This window comes from Bacillus rossius, chromosome 5 (genome assembly GCF_032445375.1).
Source record: "Bacillus rossius redtenbacheri isolate Brsri chromosome 5, Brsri_v3, whole genome shotgun sequence".
NCBI lineage: Eukaryota > Metazoa > Arthropoda > Insecta > Phasmatodea > Bacillidae > Bacillus > Bacillus rossius.
In genome coordinates, this window is record NC_086333.1 from 53,221,645 (window position 1) to 53,239,128 (window position 17,484).

Genomic DNA, 17,484 nt, shown 5'->3' on the forward strand with positions numbered 1-17,484 from the left:
AGAGATAGCCAGTGAGTAACTGTTGGCAGCAACAGCCTACGATTTATTATACTTTTAAAATATTTTATTGAAGTTTTCATACTTTCTCATACTTTCGGAACTCGCAATCCGCAACAATAAAATCTCATCTCAGAGGTTGGATCCGGTGTTAGCATTAAAATTTTGACAATACGTATAGATATTTCCAATAGGATTATTAATCATTTATCATATTTTTTAGCTACCATAAACCCATTGATTCATTCTTAGATTCCACTGAATGTATGGACAGACACTAGTAAAAGTCTACTTTCAACGCATTATTACGAGTGTTTCAAAAACGAGGAAGTTCACTGGCTGGGTGAGATTTCGAGAAAACCAACCATACATTAAGCATAATTTAACTATTCTTGATTAAATTTTGGCATTTCCATTGATAATGCTTTCTTCATTTCCACGGTTACGGGATTTTGCATTGTTGATGCCTTTTGCGTATCCATGACAACGGCTTTGCAACGACAGTGGCGCGCCCATGAGGAGGGTCATGTGTTATGAGCAGTGAGAGTTTCTCTGCCTGCAGACTGCCGTAGCAAACTAAAGGTATTTTCGCTAGTCTATACATAAATATATGTATGAATTACTTGTTGTACTTATAAATATGAATTACTTGTACTTACTCTGGGGATAAAACAATTTCAAAGGTAGGCTACTGTAGCTTTAGCAAAAAAATGTTTGTAGGATAGCTATATCGCGTGTATTTAATAAATAAATGCTAGGATATCCTAATGATACCTTCCGGTTATTTATTTAGTTTAACACTTTAGGTAGTGTTCCCCCGCAGTGCTGCCAACTACTGCTCACATAAGCAAATACACGTATTCTTTTTCCTAACAAATATATCAAAATGATTTTTTTTTAATAAAAACAACTATAGTTTTGGTAGTACAGAATGAAGAATGTGACTTCAGGTTTTCGTGTAACAAGAGTTTCCTCGCGGCAATCAACCTTACAATAAGATGAGGCACGAGAGAAAAAACAAGCGAGTAACGCTAACAAGAACGAGAGGCGGGGATTTCAGTGACCGCGCGGAATGCGCCGTAAAAAGTCAACGCAGGAGGGATTTCACTTGGCTGGGGAGAAGAGTAGAGTAGAGTAGATGGTGGAGGAAGAGACGGGTATATTTTATAAACTGCTTCCGAGAGGCCGTAAGTTCGTCCGCGACTCGCTTTAAGAGACATTCTCGGCGCAATTGCGAGACCGTAGAAGTAGGGAGGGACAAGTACCTGGTAGAGAGAAGCAGAGAGAGGGGAAAGGTCCTCTGGCGCTAAATGGATTCCACTCCCAGGACAGGGCAGGTTGTTTTAAAGGATAAAACCCACCCTTTGCGCCGCCATGATAAGCCCTTTCGACGTGTTCCGCCCGAGAAAAGGGGAAACAGAGGAGGGCGAAGGAACCCGGGGAAGAAAAAGGAAACGGAAAAGGAATATCCATATGTATATATATATTCGCCGGGTTATTGTTAAACGAATTTAATTTCCCCGGTTTGTTTGTCGAGGCCAGATCTTTGTAATCCTGTTAGGCTCATTACACCGTCTGCTACAAAATAATAATACCGTCGAAGAAATATAGGGGTGGCAGTCTTGGGTGGATGGGAGTCCAATATCGAATTAATGTGGTTGTATGGCCAAAAGGAAGATTATAAAGGTAAACGGGCGTGGGATGGTTGAATGGAAGGGGGAGGTATATATACTAAATAAAAGTGGAAGAAAATTTAAATGAGTTTTTTTCAAAGTTCCATGATGGAATTTGAGTTTGCAAGATCTTATGAAACAAATCCTCTTTAGCTACAAATCTTCCCGAATGCATAGGTTTAATAAAACCTTATTGTAAATTGTTTACATTTTTTTTTCACAACGGAGTTTCGGATTTCTCACATTCTGTGAGATGCCAGGTAGCAAATAGATTCCTTGGTTTTCGGTAGAGTATATTTACGGTTGTGTATTTGAATTCAACGTTCACTTCTGCGGTATCTACAGTGACGGCCCTAGACTTTGCGGGGTTCTAGGCCCAATTACTTTTGAGGGGCCGTAATTTTTTGGAGAGGGGCCTTACTTGGGGGTCTGTGAATGCGAAAGGAATAGTCCCCAGAGAAAAGGAAATAACCCCCCCAGATAAAAAGACGTTCGAGGGCTTCACCCTTTAAATTTTGAAAATTCAACTCTTTAAAACATTTTTTTTAGCCAACCTGGAACTTGAATTTCGATTATGGGTTTGCTAATTTGACTTACGAATTTAAATTACTTTTTCCTGATAAATTATGATCGTGTAACTTTAAAACAAATGCTTATAATCAAACTCTGTTCAAATCGTGATTCAATAAAATTTTTGGAGTTTTTTCCCCCCTAATATGTAATCATGAACTCCAAAAGATATTGATCAGCATTTTAAATGACACACAAGGACAATTAAACTGTTCCTTTTTTTCATGAATTTACGTTATTTCTTACAGGGAACTAGTTAAACCAGGAAAATGAAAATGAAACGTGTTGGCGTGAGGCCCTGGGCAGTTGCCCGCATTTCCCTGCTTTGGAGGAGCCCCTGTTATATCTGCATGTTGCAGCAATGCACGAACACATTTCCATGAGATAAGTGAGAGGGATAAGAACAGTCAGATCGCCATCTTCATTTCAAAAGTTTTCAGACCATAACAATTTTAAAATAGATCAATATTCTGTATAGTGTGGTACATAAGTTAATGTAATGACTCAAGTTAATAATGTCTTGCTAATAACAAAAGTTCTCTCTGGAAATTAACTATATTTCAGGATTGAATATTATTTTTTGGATAGCTTCATATGTAATAATACCAATAATAAACATTATGTTATGTGCAAATCTATTATGTGCGATCTTTGCCATAACGATGACAAATATATTCTTTCAGACGTTAAAAACATAGTCTTTGAATACTCGCCAGAGAGGTGTAACATCTACTTCAGTAACGAGCTAATTCATGTGTTCTCATGTTGCAAATAAACTTATAATAAAGAACTCAGACACGAAATTTAACGTAGAATTCTTTGAAATAATGCCGAGCGTGATAAATACACGCAAATTTTGTTTTCAACTACATTTCTGCACGCGATTCACAAGTGGTTTCCACACCCGAAGCTATAATTCGCTCCTGAAACAGCTAAGTCAGCTACCGAAACATTCTATTTGCGGATTGAAATTAACTATATACCGAGAAGGCTCCCATAAAAGCGAAAAAAAAAAAAAAAACATAACCCCGGGATTTTCGACGAGGAATATTATTAAAACGCTGCCCATCTTGTAATAATTCATCGAAAATGTTAATACTATAAAGTTTCTCATTGTGTCTGTGAACTTTGGTTTACGCCATCCGCCACAGATGGCAGCACCGTTGTTGTAACACATTTCCGTTCCTTAACTTCCGTCGTATTCACGAAAATTACTCCCGCCAAATGCCGTACACTAAGAGCTAAGATGTTACAAGTCAATAACTATTAAAACTAATATGGCGTCCCGCGATTGCTATCTCTTCCCCACAATGGGTCTTCGGTGATGAGGGTCGAGGGTTGGATCCCAACACCTCAGAATGACTCCAGTTCCCGCTCAATGGAAGCTGCCCACCGCCAGCGGTTCAAAGCCCACTAACCGCTTCGAAGATCCCGCCACCTTTGAAACTCTGTGCACGAACGTGCAACACAAGAGCCTATCAGATACTACCAGCCACGCCCAACTTCATTCATTTCGAGGGCCATGTATTATTCTTGGAACTAATCCAACGGCCGGATAGATGTGTATTAACAGTAAAATAATTTAACATAATTTTTAATTAATCTCTTTTTTTATATATTGTGAAACCAATAATAACAAAAAATGTGGCATTTTACACAAAAAAATCCTGTACGTTTACAAAGAAATCCTTAGGAAACCAGTATCCAAAGAATTGTGTTTAATATTACAAAAAAAATTTTAACTTTGATTTTTCACACATGAAATACGTTTTTCGAAATAATACTAAAATGGGCGTATATTTTAATATTTTAATTGATCTTTTATTCAAGCTTATTTTTTTAAACAATAAAAAAAATGATTATTCAAAAATTTTACTTTATTTTGTTTTATAATGCTCATTAATGTGCTGTTCAGGGAACGTTTTACAAATAACTGAAAATATTGGAGATACTGGGACAACACAAGGCATAAATTCCTGGGTAATAATCCGAACCCAGCAATATTGCGAACACAATTTAGTAGTGATACAGTTCTTACCTTGTAAATGTACCAATATCTGTCATTTCACCTGAATATTTCTGATCCATTTACAAAACAAAATTACAGTCTTCAGTGATAAAAAAAAATAAGTCATTAAAAAAGTATTGGCAAAAAATAGAAACCTAGAAGTCTAAAAAGAATTTTCGTTAAATGATATAAATATTACATAATTAAAAATAACGATTTTGAGGATATCCGTGAGAATGTGGCTTCTGAACTCTGTCTGACGTCACGTTGTACAATCTAAGACGACTAACACAACAGTATGCCTAATCACCATGCAATTTTAATGTGAGCCATTCGAAACGAAGTCGCCGGCAGCCAGCTGGAAATCGCTGTAATAAACTATTTTAGTTCTTTTTGGTTAGCTAAATTCTCTGAACCATATTCCTCCATAACCGCATATGAGCTCGAAGAATTGGGAGCACTTTGGCTTTAACTAAATTGCTTTCAAATGTGCTTATATACTGTTAGTGAGTGCGATCGAAAGCACTCTGGCTAAAGTAATGTAAAAGTTTCAGTATATGATAACGTTCAAATATGTCAGTAGCTGTGTGGAAAAAAAAAATAGGGGGACGGAAATTAATGGAAAGTCACTCCCGTGAAGTTAATGAAAGCAAAGCGAGGTTATAGGGTTGATGCCACGTCGTGATGCGACGAATTATTAAAATAATGGTTCCGTTATGACTTTGGTCCTTTCGATGCCTGTTCCCATGAGGCAGCTCCGCGTTGAATTGTTCGAAATGAACTAATGGTACGGCCGATATTTTACTTTCAGGGACGTTCATGACATATTGTTTACTTGAAGCTTTAATTACCCTGCGATAATGTTACACGATTAAAAAATTTATATCACTTGAAAAAAAATAAACAACCATAAACACAATAAATATAGGTACGTATCTTTAAAATAAATACTATAGTTTCAAACCCTGTAAATTAAATAAATAAAAATAGGTTTGATTCTGTTAAATTAGCTGGGTGTCCAAAAGAATCTGTAAAAATTAACTTGATTTTTTCTTACTTCACAAAACAATTTTTTTTTTTAAAAATTCCCTTATTTTTTAAAGAATGTGCTTATTTTCCTTTTTTTCTGAAAGTAATAAAGAAAATCCAGTCTCCACTATCGCCGATAGCTGGCCTAGTTCCGATAGAACTCTAGCACACACCATTTTATACTGTGTATGACTATGCAATAAAACCCATTTAGAAAATATGCTTTCACAATCTGGGTGATAGCAAACTGGAGCATAATAATTCCCCTCAAATTATTATCACTGGTAATTTCCATGATTTTTCCATAATTATAATAAATTCTCTGACTTTCCCTGACCAATTCTAACTTCGTTGACTTCTCCTGATTTTCCCTGTCTTTCCAGAAAAAAGAAACCCTGAAAATAGTTTGAAAAAAAAAATATTTTTGTGTGGTTCTATATATGCCGGGGCTTATCTAAATGTAAACTCTTTGAATCACGATGCAGACGTCATAGTTCTGCAACTAGAGTCACGTCAAAGTTTTATATGAAAGTCTTCCAACTTTAAAACATCTTGAAGGCGGTGACAAAAATTGAATTTATATTAAGTAATAAAACACGCCGTGTGTGTATGTATGTGTATATGTATATATATGTATATATATATAGTCTGGAAACCAATCAAAGACGCGCGTAAAGCGTATTTATATTAAGTTTTTTTTCCACTTCATGTAACTGTGGCGCGGCATGCGAAACATGCGAACAAGATACAAATGAAATGTTGGACAATGGGGTGCGTGATCGCATTCCGCTTGATTTGCAGAAGTCGAACTCCGACCCTGAATGCGTTTTCTTTCCGAGCTCCTACTTCCCTACATTCATCCGAGCATTTATTTTGTTTATCTTTGTTTACATCAAAATTTATTGCTTTTGTGTTCGGGATTGAATATAGGTTTGCGTTTTGTGTGCGTCGCGTGACACAACAGGGTAGAGGGGGGGGGGGATAAAAACGTCATGGAAGTTATAATTCGAAACCAGAAAAGAGGAGAAACGGGGTTGACGAGTTAAAAGGGGTTGGAGGTGTAGGAGGAAGGGATGGCAGACTTTGGGGCTTGATGGTGGTTGCACAAGTGAAGGCTGGATGGGAAGGGGGTAGGGGAACAGGAGAGAGGCAAACATAAAATGAAGGAAGGGACGTCGGATTGGTGGAAAGGGGGAAGGGAAGGGGGCAGAGCGTAGGGGAAATTAGCGAGATTTCCAATTTCCAGCGCTTCACCCCTGATTTAACCTGGACAATCGAATTCAATTACTGTTCCATAGCCCCGCTCACTGATAGACGAGGAGGGCGGACAAAGACGGACAGAGGGCGGAAGGAGGACAGCGAAAGAGAATAGACGGGGAGCAAGAGAGAGAGAGAGAGAGACAGACAGGGGACACGCCCAGTAGCGACTGATGGAAAACATTTGACAGCCGGGCTTTGTATAATGACGTAATGCTTCAGTTCTCTTCCCCCCACCCCCTTTTTTCAACCACTGCGCCAATCAAACAATCTTTTGTTCCGCCATGTCAACATTTCAAAAACATCGACTTCCATTACAGAACACTATTCTTTCCCTTCCCACCAGCGCGGGCTTCAATGATTCCATTAATAATTCGATAAAAATTTTGCGGCATTGTTCCACCCCCCTTGTGATGTTTTATTGAATCACGCATATCGCTGCGCCAGGGCGGAATGTATTTGATGTGGACGAGACGTCTCGACCCGGTGACGCGAGCGATTTACATCCCGCGCTGGACGTCCGCCAATCGGAGAGCCGGGAGCTGTTTTTTTGAACGCCCAGCTTAGAAGATACTGGAAGCAATCTGCACCGAGTTCGAATTTCATTTGACGGGTCTGGATTATCTCGGCCGAGGCCGTGTCGGGAGAACGCATGAAGTATACAAGTAATTATATTACGTGGAGGCATGCGTTTTCCACGAAATAATCTGAACGCCCATTAAGATCACACACGATCAGTCCAGTTATCAGTTCGGACTGCTCAATCAGAATTGACAAGTTTGGACCTAACTGAAGCCTCCCCTCCCACACTCCCCCCCCCCCCCCCCCAAACACACACATACGATTATTCTTATGGTTTCTGTCGCTGTTGTATGTATATTTTCATGGTAGAATTAAAGGGGAAACTTTGGATGTTGTAATTGCAGTTGAAATTTTAGTTATTTAAGGGGGAATAATAGCAAAACAACCATAGAGTATAAACAAAGATGTCTGCCACGACACTCAGCTGATGGACAGATTGTTTGGACTAGCGAGACGCTGTTCCCACCCACGATTAGATGGGAAGCCATCAGTTCGTCAGTCCATTAGTTCCGACTGATCAGTCCACCGTCCTTACTCACACACGGCAGTTCCGACTGATAAATTCGAACTGACAGTGGGGGGGCCTCTAGACACCCGTTTCTTCCTTGTGATTGGCTACCGTCGGCATAAGAGGTCACTGCCCTATTTGGCCGGACCTCTAAGGTCGCGTTTGCTTCCGCACTGGATGGCTGTGAACCGTGTACCAACAGTAAACCCAAACCAGAAATAATCCCAACCAACAACGAAACACACACGACGATATAATGTTTTAACTCTCATCTGGTCTCAAAATATTTCCGCAAAAGATACGCGGCCCTGCTTATACGTACTTTTCCCCGGAAGCGACACCAACAAGGGCTCTCCAAACTGAAAGTTAAGTACGCAAGTAATCAAATCTGTGTACTTCTCGCGTACTTAGAGTAGAAGAAACGTCCCCATTATGAGAACAGGTTTGTGGGTTATATTTGATAAAACATTTAAGTTATTTAAAAACCTGTAACATCATTTTTACTTTATATTTTACTGGTATTAATGCTTTGAATGAAAAAATAAACATGTTAATAATAAAGTTTCAATAAATACATATGAATACATACCGATCGTAGCTTGAAACAAAGGTAGAATCATAAAGTAAATGATTTTTAATTCATGTACCACCAATGAAATGTTAAAAATTACTAAATTCAGTTAGTCAATTTATTTTCAAATAATATTTATTATTTCAAAAAATACAATGTTAACAATTTTTTTCGGCTGGCTTACATCCATCCGGATTCGTATAGGGCAAGTGAACTACACAACGTCGAAAGTACACAACAGTGTACTTGATTTCGGACACGGCCTTCGAAGTAAATATATATATATATATATATATATATATATATATATATATATATATGACATTTCCATTTTCTTTTACTACCAAAGAAAACTTTAACATCCCATCTTACAGACAATATATCGGTTCGCAACATGGTTTTGATACACGTTCACAAATAAATTTTGTTCTTTGCTCGTCACTTAACAATAAGAAAGCTAAAGAGGAAAAATATTATTCCATGGCTACACCTCGATAAAATTTTGCGTACCTTACATTCAATTTAAGACAAAAATTAGCGTCGCCATCCCATTTCGAAAAAAAAATCCTATCCCCTATATACCATAAGTTAAAATTTCTAAGATAAAACATTAAATTTTTGTATTCGTGTAACTATCCGGGAAAAAAGAAGCCTCAACACTACCTAAAGCCCGGAAAACGCCTGACACTTAAGTCCATATTATGTATGTATTTATATATAATTAACTCTGTATCAATTTTTCTGAAAAAATTTTATTTTCTGTGTCTGAAGTTATGCAAACAAGTTGTAATATTTTTTGTATCTATTGATTTCGAAATAGTTTAGCTTCTTAACACAAAAATAAGTGTAGTTTCTAATGAGCACACGATAAGTACAAGCACATATTAGCTCTCGGTATTCGGCATTTGGTGGCAGTAATTTCGTGAATGCGACGGGAGTAATGGAACGGAAATGTGTAACAACGGTGCTGTCAAATGGAAGGCGCGAACTGAATTTACATAGTCAAAGGGAAACTTTATTGACTGTCTTGTTAAAATTCCTCAAACAGTTAATACTATAAATTTTTCCTTTTGCCTTTGTGAACTTTGGTTCGCTCCGTCCGCCAGATATGGCAGCACCGTGGTTGTTTCACATTTCCGTCCCTTGACTTCCTTCGCGTTCGCGAAATTACGCCCACTACATAAATGCCGTATTCCGAGAGCTAAGTTTTTGCACGTAAAAAAAATTGGTTGTCTGTAAAGTCGGTTTACGGACGATAGTTTAACGTGACAACGTCATAACAAAACATTCATGAAATGATTGCATACTTTTATGAATAAAATTGAATCATTTTTATTGAATTATCACTATTTTGTATGGATAGAAAGAATGAGTGCAATGAAATCTACAATTTAATTGATAAATTTACTTTTATTTGCACTCATTAATTCAAATATGTTTATTACTTTAACGAAGAGATTATTTTAACAATAACTTTTATACATGTTTTCTATTTAACTTCTTCCAATCTGTGTTATTCTGTTAAGGATAGGACGATGATAGGAAAAGTAGGAAACGAATGGGAGTGTTTCAAGGATGATGTGAAGGAAAATGGCTTACCCAACACCAAGATGCAGTCAAAAAATAATATATTTGCGCCACGGACTCTGCAGCAATGCTAGGAGGAACGGGTTAGCAAAGAGCAATGAAAATGCCGTGGCAGTTATTCCGGCGAGGAACGTCACCTCCGCCCTGGTGCTCGACGATAGCGGATCCCAACTCCCGGTCCAGCTCGAAACGAACACCCCGCCCTCCACCGGACCATGAGCGCCGCCGTAATGAACCCGCGCAATATCTCGAGTCCATGCAGGTAATCGCCTTTCGCTGCAGGAATAATCACGAAACCAGCTTCAAAGAGTGATAAGGGAGGGACGAGAACAAAAAAAAAAAAGGACGTTGACATCGTAGGTTCTTTCATCTGCGCCGACTTGATTCTGCTTTGATTATTGGAGTGAGAACAGTTTTAATAATTTACTGGGGCTGGGTAGATGGCACGGGACGGCAAGGGAGGAAAACTGTAAGGGGGAGGCATGAGTTAAAGGGGAAGGGGCTGGTAGTCACACCAGAATCTCATCCGACGAGAAGGGTAGGTGGGGGGAAGGTTGTCTCTGATTGCTCCACGCAAAGTCCAGGAAATGAGAATTTGAAATTAAATTACCAATTTAAAACTCGCAATTATTTCTTCCCGGTCGTGGGATTGGGTCCTGGCGATTGTATATTGCATGCGAAGTATTTCGGATTAAAAACTTGAAACTGAAGGGTAAAGAAGAAGAGAAGATGGAAGGGGGAAATATAGCGGAATAACAAAAAAAAAATGAGAGGTCTTTTTTTATTTTTTTAATATGATGGTGTTACATTACAAAGAAAATCAGTTTGCGACATTGATATCTTCTTCGTTGATGACTAAATACTTCATGACTTCACAAAATTCGAAGCGTTTTTCTCATTTTTCATGCTTGAAAACAAATTTTAGCAACTTAATTATTTAATTAGCTCGTTTTAAATAGCGAATAGCTCAGAAAAACTCAATGATACACTATGTATGTGATTGTTTTCAAGTTTATTTGGTAAGCTTATTTTTCATATCCCAAAAAACGCTAACAATTATTCGAACTTGTCAAACCTTTAAAATCACATGCTTTGGATGTTGAAATGAGTTTTTTGTACAATTAGATTTCGCAAAATTCCACAAGTATTAAAAATCCCAATAAGTACCGCTATTAAAGTCCTGAAACATGCCAAGGACTATGATTGCGGGATAAAAGTTTTCATTCGATTAATTAATTAACACATAATTATATAGAAAACTGTTGTGCAGCATTAACTCGAAAGTAATATTTTATATAAGTATGAGGGAAACAAACATACGTACAAACATTAATTCATTAATAGGTACATCCATACAAAGATAAATGCATGGATGCAATCATAAACGTATTACAGTGTAATATTAATAACAAAAACTAAAACAACTTTTTTTGGTTTGGATGTTCATCATTTGCCCTTTCCGCAAAAGGGTTGGTTTATTTTTGTTTTAAATAAAAGTGTTGGTATAATTTAGAAAAATAACAAATATTTAAATAAACTCGATGTTGTGTCTATTAACGTAGTTACGAATTATTTTTATCCTGCGAATGTATTATGGTCAACCCTTGCAATAAGGATTGACCGCATTGAAATTGTTTCAGATATGAGTTTTAGGTAATATTCAAAAGTTACAATAGCATATAATTAATTTTATACTATTCTTTAAAACTGAACTAGCTTGTTATTTGTTTTCTCCTTTTGCCTTTAATTTTCCTATTATTTAAGCTAATGATTGGTGTTATAAAAAGTTTCTGACAAATAATTAAGTGTTATCAGGAGTTTTCCAAAAAAAATTAACGACCTTGATATTGTGTCTACTGATGGAATAATATTTTTTTCTTCTCATTGAAAAACCTTGCGAATTCTTTCTGGATACTTCTAGCTTTAACGATTAGTAAAGACCTGCAAAATTCGCGGTTACGATGGCCTTCAGGATAGACTGCACATACCCCTGTACACTCGGGAAAATAACGCAAGTTCATTGGCTGCCGACTTGTAAGTCGTCTCAGCTGGTTTTTCTGTGATTCGATCCTTCTTTGGTTGAGGGTTTATAACTGTTTGAGATTCGTCCAGATGAACAATAAGCCAATAGCAAAATTATCTAAGAGGTATATGTGTTTGAATTCTAGCCTATGACCGAATGAATCCGCGAATTTTGCAGGTCTCTAGTGATTAGTCGTAACAAAAACTTCAGAAAAGTTAAAAATAATATTTAGAATGTTGTCAGTAACAAAGTAAGGATCCAAAACTGAGCCTAGTAAGGGAGTCGTTTAGATTTTTTTGTACTACTTCTATTATTTCTACCCCTTTGTGCTAATTTCTGGAGTTATCAAGAACCCTTTCAGTACTACTCTTGAAAGGTATGGTAATTTCAAATACAGACAGTATTTTTCATATCAGGCTATTTACAATAAGTTTTCTTTAAAAAAAAAAACAATTCATCTGTCCCCCCTCTCTTGGTAAAACTTTTTCCATTAACGAATCGACCGATAATTTACATCTCTTTATTATACTTATCAGTTTGGAAGAAATTTGTGTAAAGTTACGGCAGCGATCGTGTCTCAGAAAAATTATATTTATAATCTTTTGAGAACAAGATGTTTTGGGGTCTATGGACTATGAAACGCAAAACTAGGAAAATAGGCAAACTTTTCCCAAAATCAAAGACCAACCTTTTACTTTTAACTTGAAACATCATAGATATCGATTTACGGCATTTGATGGAAGTAATTCGTGAATGCAACGGAAGCCAAGGAACGGAATTGTGTAACAGCCACGGTGCTGCCATCTGTGGCTGATGGCGCCAAACAAAGTTCATAAAGACAAAAGAAAACTTTAAGTATTAACTGTTTAATGAATGTTTTACAATATGTGCAGTATTTCAATAATATTCCTTGTCAAAAATCAGTGACAAAGCCGGGGTTTAGTATTTTTCAAGTCTTTATTAGCTTTTATCAGAGGCGTTTCTGTATAAAATTCAATGATTCAATAGTTGACGTAGCTGCCTGGCAGCGAATTCTGGCGGCGGGTGCGGAAACTACGTGTGATTCGCGTCCAGAAATGTAGTTGAAAACTTAATTTGCATATGCTCGTCACGGGTGGCATTATTTTAAAGAATTCTACGTTACATTTTGTGTCGAATGTTTCTTATCTTTAGAGACCTGCAAAATTCGCGGTTTCGAAGGCCTTCAGGATAGACTGCACATACCCCTGTACACTGGGAAAATAACGCAAGTTCATTGGTTGTTGACTAGTAAGTCGTCTCAGCTGGTTTGTCTGTGATTCTATCCTTCTTTGCTTGAGGGTTTATACTTGGTTGAGATTCGCCAATTTGAACAGTAAGCCAATTGCAAAATTATCTAAGAGGTATATGTGTTTGAATTCTAGCCTATCACCGAATGAATCCGCGAATTTTGCAGGTCTCTACTTATCATAATTGTATGTGCAACATGATAAACATAATTTTGCTCGTCACCGCGGTTAGATGTTACACATCTCTGGTGAGTGCCGAAACACTCGCTCACATTTGATTCCTCCCGTAGTCGGGAATCTGCCCTAGCGAGGCACTTTAACGTTCTGATTGACTTGAAGGAAAGCCAATTTTTTTCCCCGTTACAATAGAAAAGCGTATCTGCACTCTCCATTACAGTACGATTAAAACAAAATGTACACATACTTATTAGTGAATATTTGTTATAAAATATTCTCATATTTAAAATTTTTGGCATTTTTTTTTTTTACCTCTCTCATTTTTCCCTCTTCTTAGCGGTTTTAAAATTCCGAAGAAAATCGAGCACAGGCACGCTTGGATCGACTTGACCTACACAATTTATGCATTTAGTAACTACGGGTCAAGTTTTTTTTTACGGTTGATTATCCTTTACGTCCTACGCATACTTTTACCTCCACGTAAACCCTGACTTTATCATATCGAGCTCTTTGAAAGAATCTGCATGCGTGCTTGCGCTTATATTATTAACTTCATCTGAAACTCATATGCTGATAATTATGTATTTTTCCACACATTAGCATGACCTACGAGGTAGTGTATTACTTATTCGACATGGCTCACGTATTTTGCGTCAAAACAGGTTTTGATACCTCCAGTGTGAAAATTCCTGGTGTCTTGGAGGTGCGCATGGCGAATAGGAATATATATATACAGCCTGTGTGATGTAACTTGTCTCGAATTGGATAGGTCCTCAATAGTAGTACAATTCTTGTGTGTTACTTGCAAAGCAGAACGCCATAAAAGTTATAATGGCGATTGTAATGTTACCCTCATTTATTTCAATTGAACTGTTTGGGAGCTCCGGAACCTAGAGATACAAGCCGAAGGTTATTTGACCTAGCAACGTATTTCACATTTGGAAAATTTATGTTATCGTTCGGTGCAGCAAATTCAAATCTGCCAATATTGTTGACTTACGCCAAAATGTTTTGGAGCCTCTTACTTAACGACAGGTCAAGTTTGGCGCTGGTTGTAGAACTCTGTTTAACTGAACATTTTCCAGACACTTAGTGTTCCATCTAAAACACTATCAATGTTAATTTCAACTAACCAGTTAGTTGTTCAGTCTCAACTTCAAAAGGCCAATGCAAGCCTTGGAAATCACATTTTTGATTTATGTTTACATTGGTATGTTTAAAATGTACTAATCATGGCACAGAAAACTTGAGTCCTACATGCCTGTTATATGTAAAACCCATTTACCCATGAAATATTACATGCTAAGCCACACTGTGGCCAAATTTACAAATATTATAAACAACAGTTAAAAGCTGTGACCAAGAAAAGAAATGTGAGTGAATCATTCGGTACTCGCCAGTGATGTGTAAGCATCTAACTTTGGTAACGAACAAATTCATGTGTTCTTATGTTGCAGGTACAGTTATAATACGAATCTCGGGCACGGAATTCAACGTAGAATTTTTAAAACTAATGCCGAACGTAATACATATACAAAAGTAGCGTTTCCAATTAAATTTCTGAACGCTAATCACTCGTAGGTTCCGCACAAGCCGTTAGAACACGCTGCTGGAGCATATACGTCGCCTATCGAATCATTTGATTAGTAGACCAGAATTTTAAACTAGAAAATTAAACGGCTCCGATGAAGGCTAAAAAAAATACTGGGAAAAAAATACTAAACTACGGCTTTGCACGAGGAATTTTACTGAAATACTGCCCATCTTGTTAAAATTCATTAAAAAGTTAGTACAAAAGTTTTATTTTGGCTTTGTGAATATCGGTTGGCGCCATCCGCCACAGATGGCAGCACCGTGGTAACACGTTTCCGTTCCATGCGACCTTCGCTCCATTCACGAAATTGCCCCTACCAAATGCCGTATAACGAGAGCTGAGATGTTGCACATCAGAAAATATATATTTCAATTCAAGATGGCGTGGTTTCGTAAACATGTATCACTTATGAACGTGCTATTCCCTGAACCTGAAGCGAGCCTGCTAGTGACACCAGCGTGTGTGCTGGTGTCTGACCGAGGCGGTGCGATGGCAGACTAAACGGTCGCCGGATATGCCGTCACTTGAGGATTTGTTAGTGACAAGTGACAAGGGTGCAGGAGGGTGAGGCGGTAGCAGTTTTTAACCCCTCTCGACTGACGTGTTTGTATATCGTTCGAAAGCCCGCCCCCACGATCACGCGGGAAGGATGGATATAGTCTGCGTTGTATGTAACTTTTCTCAAATCAGAGAGTTCTCAAAAGTAGTACCTACCAGTAATCTACGGCCGGTACTACAAAAGACTAAAACAAGGGGTCAGGTGTTGAATATGAAACAACTACCGTAACAGTGTTCCTAGTGTCACGGGCACGGATATTCCTTTAGTTTTAGTGAACGCATTTTGGTGTCCTATCCGTTGCCGATCTGTTGCCCGAATCCTGCGCATGCGCAGAGCTCACTTCTTCTTTGATTTCGTCCAGGTGGACGCGTCTGGCGCCATTAACTCGTGAATATTCATTTTTGTAACAATCGCGGGACGTACCAAGCGTGTTCAAGTGCCAAATGAAATTTTATAATAGCGAAAATATCCTGGAATACATTTCGTAAACTAAAATTACATGGTAAAAAGTAATCACCAGTTTTAAAATACCTAAGAAAACCGACATTACAATGAATAATACACTTTATCCTTCAAATTTCTCAATAGGCTCACTATCACAGCAGCAGAGCGCGCACTAGGTAACCTCAAAGGACGAGTTTCAGATCTCGTCACTGAAATTGTTGACACTTAAAAAAATATATATCATTTCGGATCAGCTCAATAAGGTTAAAGTCTGTTTGAAGGAATTGTTTACAGACTGATATCAGTCGATTAAGCAAAAAATATACTAAATGTTACAATATATGTATTAAAATGATTCAAAAGAAAATGTTAGTAATCCCATAGAAAATTAACTTCATGCGTGTGCGGAAACTTTATAGTATTGACTTTTTGGTGAATTTTAACAAGGTGGTTATCATTTTAATAATACTCCTTGTCGAAAATCAGGGCTAAATCCAGAGTTTAGAATTTTATCAAGTGTTTTTCACTTTTTTCGGAGCCATTTCTTTAAATAGTTTAAAATTTCGGTTTGCTAATGAAATGAAACAATAGTCGACGTAGATGCCCAGCAGCGAATTCTAGCGGCGAGTGCGGAAACTATGTGTGATTCGCGTCAGCGCACCAAAGTTTACAAAGTCAAAAGGTAAATGTTTTACTGCTTATTGAATATAAACTAAAAAATGGACTGCAGGAACAAATATGATATAAATATCGACATGGCAGCGTCCAGCACACGAAAACAAGACGGTGAACATGACGTCAGAATACAAAAGTGTGACGTCACTATCCAATATGGCAGATGTTACTTCAAAATAAATATGGCGGAAGGTTCTACCGTAACGAAAAATGCAACGTTCATAAAGAGGGCAACTCAATGTCAAGATGGCGGAATTTAAGATGGTGGCATTCAAAATGGCTCTGAGGTCAAAGGTTAAAGTCAAGGGCAAAAGTCAAGGTCAAGGCCGAAAGTCAAGGTCTAATTAAAGGCCAAGGTCAAAACTAACAGCCACCGTAACTGAAAGTGCAACGATGACGTCATAACTAAAGTTGGCCGCCATGGAGTCAGATAGACGTCATTGAACCCAACCTCAATCCTCGACCCATGACCCAGTCCCCGGAGCCCCTATTATACTACTCTTAATGCTGTAGTTGTAGCAATGTCCGTGAAAATAATGACGTGCCCGAAGTTTCAGCACGCCTTGTTGCGAACATCTTCGAAGTTGAACAACAACTGACACAATCAACGTACCTGCAACATCCGAAGCAGGAATTTATTATTATTAACGAGACCCTTCTCCAATCTAGGCCACCCACAAGGACCAATCACAACTGGCTGTGAATGGCTTCACGTATAAAAATTGTTGCCCAAAAAACAAGCCTTTTATTGACTCACGGTTCCCCCTCTCTTCCTTCGGCCAATTTTCCTAACTTCAACATGTTTCCCCTCTCACAAATAACGTTTTAAAATGCGTAACAGCTTAGCCCTCTGTATACGGCATTTGGTAGGTGTAATTTCGTGCACGCGATGGAAGTCGCATGGAACGGAAATGTGTAACAACCACGGAGCCGCCATCTGAGGTGGATGGGGTGAATCGAAG

At 37.9% G+C, this 17,484-nt stretch overlaps 1 protein-coding gene across 1 annotated transcript in view; it reads right to left on the bottom strand.

Annotated features, from left to right (window-relative positions):
- LOC134531803 (LIM domain only protein 3-like) overlaps positions 1–17,484 on the bottom strand; it is a 276,608-nt gene that overhangs the window by 124,451 nt on the left and 134,673 nt on the right. The window lies entirely within an intron of this gene.